Below are 18,417 nucleotides of genomic sequence, written 5' to 3'. Positions count from 1 at the left end.
TAGAGTTTTTAAGAATAATTTGGTGGGTAGGGAGCCAGTGAGTTGGGAGTGCTGACTGGTTGGCTTGGGGATGAAATCACAGGGAGTCAAAGCTGTCCTCCTATGCTGAGTCTGTTCCTGGCTGGGGGGCACAGGACTGGTTGGCAGGTCCAGGTGGGGCCATCTTGTTGTCAGAATTGCAAAAATCTGAAGAGACATCTCAAAAGGCCAATCTTAGGTTCTGTAATAGTGATGTTATCTTCAAGAGTAATTGGGAAAGTTGAAAATCTTATGACCTCTAGAATAATGGCTGGAAATTATTTAGAATTAAAGCCCCTCTCATCGTAACTTGGTGGCCTTTCATTAGTTTTACAAGAAGAGTTTTGGTTTTCAAAAGGGCTGTTATTTCAACTATAAACTGAATTACTTCTAAAGTTAGTTTGGCCCATCCCAAGGAATGAGCAAAGACGGCCAACATATGAGACTAGAGACAAGTTAGAGTGGAGCATGTCATATTTCTCTCACTGTCGTAATTTCCTCAGGTATAGTTTTTGCAACAGGTATAATGACTGTTAAATCCATTACAGATGAGGAGTTAAGGAATATGTTTCCCTTTCTTGAATGAACTACTTGATTGTTGCCCTAAGCAATTCTTATCTAGGTTGCTCACTGTAATCTCTGCCCTTTGGCTTTGTAAATATGTCCAAGCTGGTATAAAGAGAGTAGACTAGTTTGGGAAGTGTGATTTCAGGGGACAAGCTGGGGGTCCCTCTGTTCCACACAATCTTTGGTAGATTCGACCTTTGTTTTAACCCCATCACTGTCCATTATATTCATTCCATTTTTAATAACCATGTAAAAAGTTTCCTAAATTTGCATTTTTACAGATAAAGATCTTATATAGAACAAAGTAGAAAATTTACATCTCAAAGGCACATAACTTAAATTTCCCGCCTAAATGCCATTATTTGCCCTAGACAAAGAAAAGTATAGGTAGGAAGCACAGTTAAAATGGTCAAAGGTGAGGTTTGCTTAAACCAATGCTCTCCCCCATTGTAAGAATTTCTGATCATTTTCCTTTATAGATATATATATATATTTTTTTACAAAAGAGTTTCAAAATAGCTAAATGTTAAAAAGTTACATTTTTGAGCCTAATTTAGTTCATAGGTGGTCTCTTTAACTTGGTTTAGTTAGCAGTGGTGCATCCATACGGGTCTGCAGCAACTTGATTCTTGCCGCCTTAGAGAAAAGAATTCTACCCAGGTGCATAAGGTAGAGCGAGAAATGGCAAGTTTTAGAGCAGGAGTGAAAATTTATTAAAAAGTTTCAGAGCAGGGACAAAAGGAAGTAAAGTATACTTGGAAGAGGGTCAAGTGGGCAACTTGAGCCATCCAAGTGCCTTGTCCAGTCTTTGACTTGGGGTTTTATACATTGTCATGTTTCTGTGATTTTTCTTTTCCCATGATTCTTCCTTGGAGTGGGCTGTTTGCATGTGCAGTGGTCTGCCAGCACTTGGGAGGGGACACAGGTGCAGTGGCCTGCCAGCACTTGAGAGGGGACACATGTACAGTGTGTTTACTGAGGTTGTGTGCGTGTTCATTTAAGAAGTCTTTTTCCCTTACAAGTCAAGTGTTGAGAAAGGTGTGGAGGTAATTAGAGGAATGGAGGAAAATTTGTATTTGAGGTTCCAGGTCCTCCTGGAGTAATATGCAGAAAACACATGCTTAAACAGACAGGACAATTCTTTTGCTGCAGGAGGAAGTGGGAGAAAGCAAGAAGAATACTCATGGAAAGTCTCCATATGTTCACAAAAACAACAGCCCTTGGATTTGAGAGGGCAATGTTGATTTGCCCTGTTGACATATAGATGGAAATTCTGAAGGATTTGGGGCTTGGGATAAGGGCTTGCAAATGGCAAAGGAATAATTATTCCTCCTCCCAAAGGGGTGCTGGCTCAAAAAAAAATCAAGTAGGTGGGGTCCTTAAATGGCCACAGACTGAGATCCTATGAAGGCAGACAAATTTCATCAAAAGCCAAAAAAATCTTGGCCCTGAAGAATAACAGGGACAAAAGGTATATGTTGAATCATAAGGAGTTGGCAGAGCCAGGGTCCCAATTAATATCTTTCCTGGCAATGAGCCAAAAGACATCCTCAAGAGATCCTGTTTCTTTGCTGCTGCAAAAACACAGCAAGAGCCACACCATGAATAACAGTGTGTGTTTCAGGCAGAGAAGGAAGTCATTAGGCATGCAAAGTGAAAGCACAGAATAGGCAGACTTCACAGAAGGTGAATAGTCTTGTGGGGTTTCAAGGCAATTTCAGAATACACACAGAGAAAACAGGAGAATAGGCAGTGCAGATTTTTTGGAAAAAGTTTATTTTAGTTGATAAATCAGAGGAAACCCCAGACATTGCACAGTGTTAGACTTTAGCCCTACCATTCTCATGAGCCTGCTGTGGAGCAGGGCCATGAGTGTCTCAGGTCTACTCATTGCAGACTCCAGGTTTCTTTCCACTCCTGGGAGCCACCATCAGGGTGAGCTGAGAGATCAGCCGGGGGAAGTAGAGCCACTGTGGCTGACAAATCATCCTGAGGATTGGTTAATAAGCAGGAGAGCAAAAGGGGAGAAGGAAACCTCATATGAAGATTGAATAACTCCAGCCAAAGAAGGCAAGGCAGAGAGATATCTTACATCTAGGTAATGTATCTGAGTCACAGCACCAAAGTAGGTTAGCAGCAGCAAATTCATATGAGTGTGTAGCAGCTGGATTCTTGCCTCCTTGGAGGAAAGAATTCAACTGAGGAGCCTGAGGTAGAGGAAGAAACCAAGACAAGTTTTGGAGCAGGAATGAAAGTTTACTAAAAAGTTTTAGAGCAGGAGCAAAAGGAAATAAAGTACCCTTGGAAGAGGGCCAAGCAGTCAACTTGAGCGGTCCAAGTGCCTTGTCCAACCCTTGACTTGGGGTTTTATACACTGGCATGGTTCCAGGGTTTATTTCTTCTCTCTTGATTCTTCCTCGGGGCGGGCTGTCCATGTGCACAGTGGCCTGCCATCACTTGGGAGGGGCAGTATGCAGTGTTTCCTGAAATTGTGCATATACCCATTTGAGGTGGTTTTCCTTTACCAGTTGAAGGTTCCTAGAGGAAGGTCATGTACCAGTTATACTCTACCATTTTGTCTCTTAGTGTGGATGCTTGAGCCCACTTGCCCAACTCCTAAGATCTTATCAGGAAGCTGCTTATCACCAGCTTCAGGTGTTTTCTATTGAGACTGCCTTTTTTTTCCTGGCACCAGGTGAGACCAATTATTATTTTAGAAATACAGCTGGACAAACTGTCTGATCACCTGATGGCCCCCTGACATTCCTCTCAGGGAAAGGCCTCTCTTGCCCTGCACATGTCTGCCTAGCTACCTACTCTAACAGTTTCTATTTTAAGAAACAGAATCTTCTGCTTTTAAAACAGAATTCTAAATTCTAGATTCAGTAATCTAGAACTTAGATACTAGATTACTCAGTTTATTTAGGGTGGGCTCCATTAATGAATAGGGCAAATAAGCATTTTCTATGCCTGGACTCCACATGGGTAACTCTGAAAAGGAAGCAAACCTTCTTTACAGGAGGGCCAAAATTACTTTTTATTTAGCTTTCTTTATGCCTTTAGGGAGGAATAGTAATTAGGCTAAAGGTTGGCAGATTCAATTTTTTAAATCGATTAGTCTCTTAAGCTTTTTAATTGCCTTTTGTAAACAAGTCTTTTAAAAGATGCAATAAAAATTTTACTGAAATCTTTCTAGAGGCTTCCACACATCAGTGGGAATCCTTGGGTAAGCCTAATTTGGTACTTCTCATTTTTAAATGCACTTTTTAAAGTACAGTACTGTTCATCTGGGAGGTTCTATATAATGGCCAATGTAATTCTCAATTATCTTAAAAAAGATTTTGCCTTTTATAAAAAGCATCTGCAGTTACCAGTGCCTAATATTTATACATATAAAAAGCAAGCACAGCTGGAAAGTGGAGTGGTCAGTTCTTTAGGAATTAAGGATCTTGTTTTTATTCTGGCCCTTGGGTCAATCAGAGTAGAGATAAAAGCCTAAGATGAAAACACCAGAGCATTGTGTATTCTAATACTTTCACAGAGTACCTCATTGCACAAAGTTTTCTTGAAGCTGATGGATGACCTACATCAACTAACCCATTTTGTGACCATAGGAGTTTTATTTTTGGTGGTGACTGCTCCAATACCTCTTAAGTGCCTATTCCATGCCTGTTACTGGTAATTAGTCAGGCATGAGCATGGCAGGAGAGAACTCCACCCACCACCACCCCTACCCCCACCAGGAATATCAGGCAATCATCAGGTGATGGTTCTGCAGCTGTCACACTAGCTCTCTAAAAATAATTGGCAGCCAGTGCCAGGGAGAAGCAACTTCCTGATGGTTGACAGTTTTCAAACCAAAGTGATAATTAATTGCAGGCAGCAGGGAGAAACAATTTCCCAAACAGATAAAAAACACTTGACATTGGTAATCAGCTTCCAATAAAATCTCAGGAATTGGCCAAGTGAGCTCAGGCATACACATTGAGGGACAAAATAGCAGAGTATGACTTCCTGGGGGCATTCCATAAGAAAAGGGAAGAAAACCCAGGTGGGCATGCATATAACTTCCTAAACACACGGTGCATGCTCACCTCCCAAACATAAGGAGGGCACTGCACATGTGGGCAGCTCACCTTTCAGGAAGAATGAATGGAAAGGGATGCAAGAGGTCAGAAGTGGGCCCTCACATAAAAGTCCTAAGATCGAGGTTAAATGGGGCACTTTTAACATCGCCTTCACACTGCCCAGTTGGGTCTCTTCCAAATGTACTTTCCTTTCTTTCCTGCTCTAAAACTTTTTAATAAACTTCCACTCCTGCTCTGAAACTTGCCTGACTCTTTTTCTGCCTTATGCCCCTTCAGTTGAATTCTTTCTTCTGACGAGGCAAGAATTGAGGTTGCTCCAGACCTGCACAAATTTGCTGCCACTAACATGCCCACCAGTCAAGTTTGTGTCTTTGGCTCTGAGATTGCCTTGACCAACATGGCTAATAATTATTCTCCACCTAAGCATGCAAGAAAAAAAGAACAAATTTCTGAAAACTTTCAAAAGCCAAACTTCACACTTCCTGCGGTAATTGCCATTTACTGCTAGTTTCTGTCTTAGTCAAACACCTGAGCCCTCCCTACAGAACCCAATCCTGTTTCTGTTGCGACTTTCACTCTTGTCAGTGACTTGTCAACCATAAACCCCAACGTTAGTACTCTTTTACAGCACAATTTAACCCTGGATTAAAAAGCCAAAAAGATCTGGGTAGGGGGGACACTCAATGCAAACAGAGTCGAGTCTGACCCAAAATGAAGTTGCGACATGTAGCGCTCCATAAGGAAGAAAGGGGATCCGTGAAGGGGTCAATGGTGCCTCTCCTGTGTTCCTAAATAAGTCTCATAAATTTTCAGCAGTGCTTTGGGTCTCCTTCTGGGAACTGGATACTGTCAAAAGACAAAATTACAACAAACTTAGTTTAAATATCCTAATTGGCTTTTATTTGCTATTTTAGTATCAGACAACACATTATTCGGTAAAATAAAATGAATATCCTGATGAGCTGAGCAATTATTTGGCTTTAAAGACAGAAAAGTGCTAAAGATAGCAGAAACAGAACAAAAAGACAATTGGTGTTTTGAAGTTGCTTTCCTTGTAAAGGTTACTTCCTTTTGCTGGCTGAAACTGACCAGTTTGGAGATTCTGCTATGAAGGAAATAAAAATATTTTACCTCAAAATAGATTTCTTTGACATATTTTGAGATGGCTGTTCAGAGAGACAGCAAACTGAAATAACTCTGAAGGGCTATCTTTTGTACGAGAGATTTGCATCTGTAGAATATCTACATTGGCGAATCCAGGTTTTCTCTGAGCCCTCTCCTTGTCTGGATCTAGGAAAAATTAACTGAGAGTTCAACACCTTTAAAGGTTTTTAAAAGCATTTACTATCTATTCTCTCTGAGGGCTGATATCCTCAGAGGGTAGGTTTCATTTACACAACAAGACTATCCTTGCTAGCCAGGCCTCCTCTTCTCCCCCTCTCATAACCTGCTTTACCACCTGTACTAGTCAGTTTTCATGCAGATGTTAAAGACATATCTGAGACTGGGAAGAAAAAAATTTAAATCATCTTACAGTTCCACATGGCTGGGGAGGCCTCACAATAATGGCAGAAGGCAAGGAGAGGAGCAAGTCACATCTTACATGGATGGCAGCAGGCAAAGAGAAAGCGAGCTTGTGCAGGAAAGCTCCCATTTTTAAAACCATCAGATCTCATGAGATTTATCCACTATTATGAGAATAGCATGGGAAAGACCTACCCTCACGATTCAATTATCTCCCACCAAGTCCTTCCCACAACACATGGGAATAATGGAAGCTACATGATGAGATTTGGGTGGGGACACAGAGCCAAGCTGTATCACCACCTTAACCTGTTTTGCCAGCAATCCAAGCCATTATTCTTTCTGTAACCTCAGGATGATATGAAAATGTCTGAACACCATTCCAGGGTAGGGTAATTACATTGTAGTTCTCCCTTGTATGATTGGTAACAAATCTGTATGCTTCCTCTTCAATTTGTCTTTTGTAAGTTGATTTTTCAGTGAAACTTCAGAGGGTGAAGGGAAAGTTTTCCTCTGGCCCCTGCAGCTATAATCTCTCTCCTGATTTCTTGAAAGATCAGATAAACAACTTAGTTTTGGCTTGGTGGCTTGGAACTTCGGCATAAGTAACTTCATTTTGGTTTGGCCTGTTAGGCATAGTGTAGAAGCCCAGTTCAAAGAATAGCTTTCTATCATTTTGATGAGAAATTACAAATAACTAGGTCAATTTGTCCAACTGCAGGGCCCAAGGGGAACCCTTGTAGCCACTCAACAGGTTCACTTTGCCCAGAGCCCAGACAGAGCTGATTTATCAAGACAGGGGAATTGCAATGGAGAAAGAGTAATTTATGCAGAGCTGGCTGTGTGGGAGACCAGAGTTTTATTATTACTCAAATTGGTCTCCCCATGCACTAGGAAATCAGAATTTTTAATGATAATTTGGTGGGTAGGGGCTCAGGAAGTGGGGCATGCCAACTGGTAGGGTTGGAGATAGAATTATAGGGGTTGAAGTGAGTTTTCCTTGCTGTCTTCTGTCCCTGGGTGGGATCGTTGAACTAGATTGACCTTCTGGGTGGTGTCAGGTGATCCATCAAGTTGCAGGGCCTGCAAAATATCTCAAGCACTGATCTTGGGATTTACAATAGTGATGTTATTCCTAGGGGCAATTTGGGGATGTTCAGGCTGTTGCAGCTGGAGGCTGTGTGATCCCTAAACCTTACTTTCTAATCTTGTAGCTAATTTGTTAGTCCGACAAAGGCAGACTGGTCCTTAGACAAGAAGGTGTTTTGTGTTTTGTTTTGTTTTGTTTTGTTTTAAGAAAGGGCTATTTTTGTTTCAGAGTTAAACTATAATTTAAATTCATTTCCAAGGTTAGTTCAACCTATGCCCGGGAACAAACAAGGACAGCTTAAAGGTTTGAAGCAAGATGGAGCTGGTTAGGTCTGATCTCTTTCATTGTCATTTTTTCCTCAGTTATAATTTTTGTAAAGATGATTTCACCCTTGGCCCACTGAAGTTTTGCTGAAAAACCAACTTGCAAAGGGCAGATTAATAAAAAAAGGCATATAAATTTATGTAATATGTATGCATAGGAGGCTTCAAAATGAAGACCTTAGCCCCAGTGTGGTACAGATGCTTATGTATCATCTTGAGGTTGCAGAAAGAATGTGGGTTCAGAACCTGGCCCAAAACAGGTTATGCTGGTAAATCAGGTCTTAGTGGCAAGACAGATTCTGGGAGGGAGGGAAGAAGACGCTTAGCTAGTAAAGATGGTGGTGTTATATAGATGAGGCTTCACAGGCAGCAGCCCTTGGAGAGAATACATGGTAAAAGTCTTTTTTCAGACTTTTGAATGTGTCAGACTGTCAGTTAATCTTTCTCAGTTAATCTGGATAAGAGAAGGGCTGGCTGCATTAATGTAAAGTCTCTTGCAAATGCAAATTTCCCCCACAGAAGACAGCTCTGAAGGGCCACTTAAAAATATGCCAAATTAATATCTTTTGGGGTAAAATATTTTTATTTCCTTCACACTCCAAAATCCACTGTACCCGGCTCCCCATTCTCGAGCTTTCCTTCTGACCTCATTGTGCTTTTAAATAAATGACCAGAAATAAAATTATAATAAATGCTGATGTAACAATTGTTTACCTTAATAATCATGTTTCTAGTTGTTAGGTTGAAGGTGTCTTAAATTATCGTCAATATTTCATCACACGTAAAACATAGTTCAGCTATTAAATTATAGAACATTTAAATTGGGAAAGAAAAACATCCAGTTAAGATCTGGACTCTAACAATCCAAGAGGCTAAAAAGTTTTAGTACCTATGTTTTGGAGTTGGTAAATTAATTTTGTCTTAGAAGTTTTAAATTTAAGGAGAAACTTTAAATTCAGGGTATTGTTGGCTACAGGACCAATGTATTTCTTTTGAAAAGACAGTGAATGAAGCTTTGCTTCTGTGGGGGCCATGGCCTTTGGCCCCCTGGAGGTTCACTGAAAATCACTGATATGAGGCAGATTGATTAAATAATGGGGGAGGTCAGAGAGGCCTTGAGGTTTCTTCAGTTCAACATGACAAAACATCATATTCTGGGGTATTCATTTTGTAACCACCCAGCAGGTTCTGCTTCCCAATGCCTAGACACAGCTGATTTATCAAGACCAGAAAATTGCAATAGAGAACGAGTTTAATTCATTCAGAGCCAGCTGTACTGAAGACCAAATTAGTTTTATTATTATTCAAATTTAGGAGAGCAGAAATCACCTAGTGGCCATCAAGCAGACCATCCAAACTCAAAACTCCTTATCTGAAAAATTTAGAAGTAATTAGACTTCCCTATTATCTAAAGCCAGCAGCTGGTACCAGGCTTCTTTTGCAATAACTTATAAGTAACCAGAATTTCTATTCATCTCTGGAATGCATGTATGTTGAGACTCATAATGTAACCTTTACTGACATTAGGGTTACAGGATTCTTTCATTGCTGCTTTTGCCAGCTGGAAATCTCTGTGGCCACTGTGACCTCTGCCTGGGGCCTCACTTGGACCCACCAGGCTCACTCTGCCCACTCAGCCTAGTAGGCTGCACTTGGTTTGTGCCCTGCTCCAGATCCCACATCCATCATGGGATCCACACTCATCCTGCAGCTGGAATGGTCATGCCACAACCAGCTTCCACCTTGGGCACCAGCATCCGGATGAGGGGAATGCAGTGGCAACCGAAATCTCAAAGATGCCAGCAACTGCACAGCTCTGAGGAATGCTACAGATCTTGCCCAGCAACTCCCAAGGTCCAAGACCCCAAGAAGTGTTATAGCTCTCTCTCATTCCTGAAGCTCGGCAAACAAGGGCATGTCACAGCACATTCAGTCCCACTGCTCACAGCTCAGTAAAGGGGGACATGTCACAGCTCATTTGGATTTGCCACTGCAGGTTGGAGAATGGGGGCATGTGACTCTCAGCAGTTTTTTCACTCCTGTTGCTCAGCAAGCGGGAGTGTAAGTTACAGCTCTTTCGCACCCACTGTTCAGTGGATTCTGGGTTCTTGTCCCATGACCAAGAAGAATGAAGTACGTGGACACTGGAGAGTGAGCAAGGCAGAGGATTTTATTGAGTGACAGAAAAGCTCTCTATATGAGAGGGAATTAGAAGTGGGTAGCCCTTTGAGAGGGGAACCAAAAGTGGGTAGCCACCTGTGAGGCTGAGTCCAAGGTTTTTATGAGGGAGTGCATGCCGATTGGTTCATGGGTGAGCCTGGAAGAAGCAGTATTCAATTGGCTAAAAGGCATCAAGGAAGTCCTCACTCTGGTTGTGGATTCCACCTGGAACTGGAAGGTCAGTTCTCAGGCTTTAGACTGTCCTTGGCTCTACGGTCAGGTTTCACTGGGGACAGGACACTGTCTGGCTAGGAATTTGACTATTTTCTGTCACTCTCAATCCCCCCTCTGAAGAGGTACGTCTAACTGACATTATGACAAGGATGGTGACAGGTCTAACTGCTTCATGTTGACAGGGGGTGTTGTTTTTGGGAAAACAGCAGCCAGATGTCTCTCAGATGTCTACCTAAGGGTCCCCAGTAAAAAGAGCCATCATCTGAGGCTCCATTTCCATGACCATTTGGAGTTTGATGGTCTCTAGGTAAGAAGAAACAAATTTTAAAAGGATGTTAACTATGCATAGATCAAATATGAGTATTAATGAGGAACTAAAAGGAAAAAAATTGAATGCCAAAGGTAACAGAAATAAGAAGTAAAATAGACTAATCATTCTGAAAACGATGTTTTGATCAGAGCTGTTTCACCCTGGTGAAAGTAAGTCTTTAATGGTGGCAGAGAAGCTAAACTTTAGAAAAGAGATGGCTGTTTAGGGGAATAGATAATCCCTTAGGCTTTCAGGATTAAGGGATCTTTGGCAAAGATGCCTTATGGTGAGGAATAGAATGAAGGCAAGAACAACAAGCATAGGTGAGACTATAAAGAGGCTATCCATAAAATGTTAGTGACACTTATGTTTTGTGATCTTTAGCTTGAGGTCTCCAATTTCTTCACACTGGTGCTTCAGGTGCACCTCTGAGTCAACAGAGGAAATTCTGTCACTTTCCAAGGTCTTTACTCAAGTATAATGAATCCAAGAATCTATTCCAATGACTTTCACTGCTGAAGGAGCACAGAGAAGTACAGTGTGAGGTACCTCCCAATATAGGCAGAGACAGAGAGAAAGGGAAGGAAGTGCCTTGATCAGAACTTAGTCCTGTGGGTTGAATAGAAGGGGCCCTAGTTCATGAGGTTGGGCTTCCGACAGTTGTTTTAGTTCCTGTTGGAAATGGGCCAAAGAAGTTACATGTTTAATCAAACCGGAGGTTTCTTGGTTTAGTAAGAAATCATTGATGAGAAAAAGCCATCTATATATCTTTTGGAAAGGGATTAAACCCAGCTTCAAAGGAACATTTCTGGAAAGAAAAGTAATCCAGGGGAGATGTGTGTCTTGAGAGACAGTTTTCTGAAGTGCCTTTTGATAATATCATTTGTCTCTTCTACCTTTCCTGAGGATTGTGGTCTCTAAGCACAATGAAGATGGTATTGTATGCCTAGTGCCTTTGAGACCCCCTGGCTTACAGCTACCTTGAACAAGGGACCATTATCACTCTGGAGGTACATAGGGAGCCCAAAGTGGTGAATTATCTCATTAATTAGTATTTTATCACTGCATAGGCTTTCTCTGTTTGACATATAAATGCTTCTACCCAGTTAATGAAGGTATCTACCCATACCAGTAAGTACTGGATGTCCCTTATCTTTGGCATGTGGGTGAAATTCATCTGCCAGTCTTCCCCTGGGTAGCCTCCCATTCTTTGTTTTTCAGGGGGGAGATGTTGTCGATTGAGATTATTTTTAAGACAAATCTCACAAGCATTAATGACCTATGTCACTATTTTTAGCAGATTTTTACCTGAGAACAACCTCTAGGCCAATTGATATGTTTTATCCTTACCTAGGTAGAAGGTTTGTGAATGATTTTAAGAACTTTACATTGGCTGGAAGCTGAAGATGAAGTTTGCCATCTTCTGACTGTAGTTATCCTGAGGACTGAAACTTGTATCCCCAAGAGGTGGCCCCTTCTATTTCCACAGGATAATATTGATGTTTTGTTTCTCTTGTGGAGCCCTCCCAGATCAGAGGGACCTCAAGTGGATCATAAATCTGGGGCCCTCTCACTGCCAATTTAGCTGCTTTGTCTGCCAACTTATTTCCTCAGATATTTAATCACATGTTGGTGGCCTTTAAAATGTGTTACTGGCACTTCCCATGGGAGGAAAACTGAGAAAAATAGTCTGTTAACTTTTTGATAGTATTTAATGGAAGACCCATTTGCTGTGAGGAAATCTATCTCTTTCCAGATAGTGGCATGGGCGTGGAGGACTAGGAAAACATGCTTAGATTCAGCATAAATGTTAACTGCTTTCCCTTTGCTTAATTCAAGTGCCCTTGGGAGGGCAATTAGCTCAGCTAGTTGAGTACTTGCACCCGAGGAGAGGCATGCTCTCAGTAGTGTCACTCAGGCTGACTATTGCATACCCTGCTTTATGGATCCCTTGTTCTACAAAAGAACTTCCATTCATAAAGAGAATCCAGTCTGAGTTCTCTAAGGGGGTTTCTTTGAGGTCCTCCTTGGCCACATAGGTTTGCACTACTGTTTGCAGTCATGTTCAAGCTCCTCAGATTCCTTTGGGAGGAAGGTGGCTGGGTTGGGGATGGACAGGTTCTTAACTGGACTGCAGTTCCCTCTAATAGCAGAGCTTGATATTTGAGGAGGCAGTTGTCCATTAGCCAGAGACTCCCCTTAGAAGACAGCAGTCCTGCCACATTATGTGGGGGTATAAATGGTTAAGTTATTCCCCATGGTTAACTTAGTAGCCTTTGGTATCAGCAAGGCTACTGCTGCAACTGCCCAGAGGTAGGCTGGCCATCCTTTAGCTACCAAACCCAGCTCCTTGTTTAGCCTATAGGCTGCTGGGCTGGACCTCAGACCCAGGTTAGAACTTCCAGGGCCATTTTCTTTCTTTGTGGTGCATAAAGATTAAAAGTCTTTGCTATGGGAAGACTAAGGACAGGTACCTCAAGCAAGCCTCAAGCTTGTTTCAATTGGTCAAAGGCCCTTTTAGTCTCTTGTTCCCAAATTAGGGAGTGAGTCTTAGCTGCCTGGGTCTCCCTTATTAGGTGATATAAGGGATGAGCTATTTCACCATAGCCAGGTATATATAATCTGCAGAGTCCTGTAATGCCCAAGAATCCCTTCAGTTGCTTGAGGGTTTTGAGGAGCGGAAAGGAGGAGATGGGCTTAATTCTTTATTCTGTTACTGCCCTGGTCCCCTCTAACAAGACTAGACCTACGTACTTCACTGAAGTCTGAGAGAGCTGAGCCTTAGATTTTCAGACCTTATATCCTCTGTTAGCCAGAAAATTAAGAGCCTTACTGTCCTCCTGAGAGATTTCCTCAGCTGGGGCACAAAGGAGAATGTGATCTACATATAGTAAAACTTCAACCTGAGAATAAACGAACTCAGAGATACTTTGACAACTCCTGCCCAAACAAGTGGGGGCTGTCTCTCAATCCCTGAGGTAACACTGCCCAGGTTAGTTGAGTGGTCTGATTGAAGGGATCCTTGAATGCAAACTAATACTGGGAGTTGGGGTGTAACAGTATGCATAAAAAGATATCCTTTATGTCATAGACTGTGAACCATTAGTTCCCTTAGGTATTTGAGTAAGCAGGGAATAGGGTTTGGGAACCACCAAGTGAATTCAAACCACAGGCTCATTAACGAGGCAGAGGTCCTGGACCAATCTCCATTCTCTGTTGGGTTAATGTACTTCCAATACTGGGGTATTCCGAGGGTTGTTTCAGGGTTTGAGGAAGCCCTGCATCCTCAAGGTATCGATGGTGGCTTCCAACCCATTCCTAATTTCTGATTTTAGGGATATTGTCTCTGATTAGGGAAGGAGGTAGGGTCCTTAAGGTGGATCCAGATCGGTATGGCAGTTGTGGCTCTGCCAATTTTCCCTTGAGTTGCCCAAGTTTCTGATTTAATATTGGTCTCCACTAGGAGGAGACAAAGAGTATGTCCTGGAGCCATAAGATGGTGGTTCCCATACGAGCTAAGATATCCATGCTCAGCAGAGGGTTGGGCTTTCAAGCATGTTTTAAAAGGCTTGGGTAAACATGAGGTCTCCCAAACTACAGCTAAGAGGTGAGGAAAAATATTGGGTTAAAGGCTTTAGCTGACTCCCAAGTTGGAGGCACCTCTGGTGTTTGGAATTGCCCTTTGCAACTTATAACCAAGCTAGGCCCTTGTGAAAAGGAATATAAGGTATTTTTTTCTCCAGAGGCTGAGGGTCAAAGGAGTCCCAGTGATTTCAGGATGCACTCAAAAGGAATACAAGCTGAAGATGGTTTGTTACTCATTTGAAAGAGAGGGTAAAAGGCATCTCTTAGCTCCTTTCTGTCTTTCAGTGAAAACCCAGGGTATATGCAGAAAAAAAAAGTGTCCTTTTCTTCCCCAAGTCTTAACAGCCTCTATAGGTGCCACCCTTTCCTTCCCTGAGTCTTGGTAGCTTCTATAGGTGCCATGCATGAATACAAGTGCGACCTCCACCCATGAAGTGGGAATAGACAGTCAGTAGGGGTAGTCGCCCTTACCTATGCTGTACCCTAGCCTTCTGCTGTCAGTAACCTTTGGATTCCCTAGACCTCACCTGTGCTATGGATGTGAGCAAGTTCTTCACTCATGAAATGGTAAGGCCTAGTTGGCAGCAATAGTCATGCTCACCTGCACTGCACTCTAGTCTTCTGCTGTTGACTGCCTCTGGGTCCCTCAGATCTAATTTCCTTTCTAGGGCTCCAAACCAAAGCTTGGAAAATATATTGGAGTGATGTTAAAGTGAAGCTGTAAAACCAGATCCTCCTCAAACAAGGGACAGAAAGTGAGTCCCAGGAATTGGCCTAATAAGATGTCTCCCAAGAGGAAAAAATTAATCCCTCACATAGAAAAGCTCTCTGTATTCACAGGACTATGTTGACTGCTAATGTGTTGGGAAAACATAAAAACCTTAAGTGCAGGGGAGGGAAGGTGCCTGGGGAAAAGTAGCATCTTGCCCTATGCTAGTGGGTTTCTTCAACAGGGGAAAGAAAACTCTCAATCATTACATCCTCCTTGCTTCTAAAAATAGACAGAAAACACATTGTTCTGAATTACACTCCTAATGACTAAGCCAAATGCACATTCTACCCACTTGTATTATCTCTGTGCTTTGCAACAACACCGTTAACATTGAATTAATATATAAAGAAGAGATAAAAGCCATGAAAGAAAGAAGGATAATGCCATAGGAAAGATTGGAGGTCCTAATGCCAACACTCTAATGGAATGTTGGGGACTGGAGTCAGTCCCCGGGTCTTTTGGGTAACATCAAAGTATAGCCTCAGCCAGGTAATTGCCCCAGGAATTCCTTCCAATTCCATGCAATGGCTAGACCTCCATGAAGGAAAACTGGATTGAAACAAAGCCAGCGTTCCCAACACCCAAGGGTGATGGGCGATTGAAAAAGTCCTCCCTAGCAAGCCTGTACTCTGAAGACATGCCATTCACTCTTAACTGGTTAACAGAGGCCCAATGCCTCATATGTTTTTGGAAAAAAAAATCTGAAGAAGCCTTGGAATGAAAGTGAAAGAGGTCCACTGTTATTCACTCTTCTGTCAATCCCAGATGAGCCCCCAGAAATGTTACAGGATGTTTTTCAGTGCTGCTTTGCCAACTAGAAATCTCTGCAGCTGCTGTGACCTCTGCCTGAAGCCTCACTGAGGCCCACTGGGCTCACTCCACCCACTCAGCCCAGGAGGCTGAGCTTGGCTCATGCAATGGCCCAGATCTCATGCCCGCTGTGGGATCCATGTTCAGCCTGTGGCTGGACTGGGCAGGCTGTAACCAGCTTCTACCTTGGGCACTGGCATCTGGATGAGAGGAATGTGATGGTGCCCCAAAGTTGGATATGCCAACAGCCATAGAGCTCCAAGGGGTGTTACAGCTCTCGCCCAGGGAGTCCCGAGGTCTGAGTCCCCAAGAAATGTTACAGCTTACTCTTGTTCCTGTTGCCTGCAGCTCAGGGAATGAGGGCATATCACAGCTCCTTCGGTCCTGCCGCTTGCAAGCTCATTGAATGGGGGTGTGTCACAGCTCATTTTGTCCCATTGCCCACAGCTCAGTGAATGGGTGCATATGGCACCCAGCAGTTTTTTCACTCCTGTAGCTTGGTTAGTGGGAGTGCAATTAAGCACTATTAGCTCTTTTCACACCTGCCATTTGGTGGGTTCTAGGTTCTTTCCCCATGATGAAGAGGAATGAGGTATGCAGACAATAGAGAGTGAGCAAGGCTGAGAAGAATTTTACTGAGTGACAGGAAAGCTCTTGACATGAGAGGGACTGGAAGTGGGTACTCCTGCGTGTGAGAAGGGACCCAAAAGCAGATAGTCACCTGTGAGGCTGAGTCTAGGGTTTTTATGGGCTTAGAATTGGGGAGTGCATGCTGATTGGTACATGGGAAGGCCTGGAAAAAGCACCATTCAATTGGCTAAAAGACATTGAGAAAGTTCTTACTTTGGTCACAGACTCAACGTGGAACTGGAAGCTCAGTTTTCAGGCATCAGGCTGTCTTTGGCTTGAAGGTCAGGGTTCAACAGGGACCTATTCGTCTTCCTCGGAATTTATCTGTCTCCTGTTGCTATCATGGAGACATCAAAATGTCTACAAGTGTAACCATTTATCATGACCTACATGGCTGCTGATATGGTCTGAATTACCCTTAAGATTCCACTTTAAGGTCCATAAATACTGCTAAGTAAAAATCCACTGTGGCACACTCATTCTTCTCTTGCTCAGATGCCCTGCTGCACTCTTCTGCAGTGTTCTTTCTTTCTTTCTTCTTCTTCTTTTTTTTTTTTTCAATAAAACTTTCCTTTCCAAACCTATACCATTGTGGGTAAATTCTTTTTACTGTCCACAAGCCAGTCATTTTCCATTGCTGGGGCTCTAGTACATCACCCAACACAAATCAGTCTTCCAAAAAGTCAGGGACCAGGGTTTTTAAGGATAATTTGGTGGGTAGTGGGATGGAAAGTTGAGAGTGCTTATTGGTCAGGTCATTGAAGAAATCATAGGGAGTCAATGCTGTCCTCTTGTGATAAGTTGATTCCTGGGTGGGGTTCACAAGACCAGTTGAGGCAGCTTATCAATCTGAGTGGTGCCAGCTGATCCATATAATGCAGTGTCTGCAAAAGATATTAAGCACTAATCTTAGGTTTAACAATAGTGATGTTACCCCCAAGAGCAATTTGGAAAGGTTCAAAATCTTGCAGCCTTTAGCTGCATGACTCCTAAACCATAACTTCTAATCTTGTAGCTAATGTGTTAGTCCTGCAAAGGCAGTTTAGTCCCCAGGCAGGAATGGGATTTGTTTTGAGAAAAAGCTGTTATTGTCATTTCAAAGTTTAACTATAAACTAAGTCCCTCCCTAAGTTAGTTCGGCCTGCACCCAGGAATGAACAAGGACAGCTTGGAGGTTAGAAGCAAGATGAAGTCACTTAGGTCAGACCTCTTTCACTGTCATAATTTTCTGTTATAATTTTTGCAAAGGTGGTTTCAGTTTTTGAGCCTCAACACTTCAAACCAACAAAATTATATATTTTCAATGTGCAGAGGAAATGGCAAGTATTAATATTTCTAAAACTAAGTGCAGTTTATTCTAATTTTAAGTGAATTGACATGAAGAGAATGTGAAACAGCACTCTGTATTGCTTAAAGATACAGGGAACAACATAAACGATAGATCTGTCTAAAAAATGTATAACTGGACTCAGTAAACTAGATATGTTATCAATTATTAAGGATGCATGTAAAGGGAATTGTTCAACATACTTTCCTTCCTTCCACTGCCTTATAGTCTTAAAGGTTCTTTGTTCCTTCTGATTTATTGCCCTGTTTATGTATTTCAGCCCCAGAGTCATAGTTAAGGGGACAGCTAAAATTAAGGAACTAAGGAATAGTCTGTCAGTCTTTGCCCCGGGGTAGAAGGCTGCTATAAAGCAAATGAAAAATGAAGCATCATTAAGAATAAATTGTAGGTTTTGAGTATGTTCCTTTATTCTCAAAATGGGTTTTCTTTTTTGAGAATAGCCTCTTTCCATTTGAATTGGCTTATATTATAAGCTGATTGTGGCATTCTGTTTTCTTCTGAGTCTGCCCAGATGTTCCCTTCATCTACAGGATAAATTTCTACTTCATATACAAAGCTCTGTATTTTGAAGCCCTATCTGATGAGTTAGGTTTCAAAGTCCTAGAAAAGTTTTCAGAAATTTATGACAGTTATTTTTGTTAAATCTATGCTGTGCTTTCAAATATGAACATAACTTTTGTTAAATTTTTGTTTTATTAAGCTTTGAAAACTTTTTGCATAAATTCATTGAATTTTACATTTAAAAGCAGCATCTTTATATTAAAAATTGTAACCTTAATATTTAGCTTTAAAATGTGTTTTAATAGCTCCTTTTTACTTTTTATTTCCACTGGTGATTAATAAGAAAGTTTTAAATATTTAATTTCTTTATAAATGTATTTAATTGATAAATATAGAAGACCATATATAAGTATGAATTAAACATCACACGGTTTTGACTAACCCCTATTGACTCCAA

The sequence above is a fragment of the Macaca thibetana genome, chromosome 3 (genome assembly GCF_024542745.1).
Source record: "Macaca thibetana thibetana isolate TM-01 chromosome 3, ASM2454274v1, whole genome shotgun sequence".
Classification (NCBI taxonomy): domain Eukaryota; kingdom Metazoa; phylum Chordata; class Mammalia; order Primates; family Cercopithecidae; genus Macaca; species Macaca thibetana.
The sequence above is the reverse complement of the archived record's forward strand: the minus strand, read 5'-3'. Positions refer to the sequence as shown.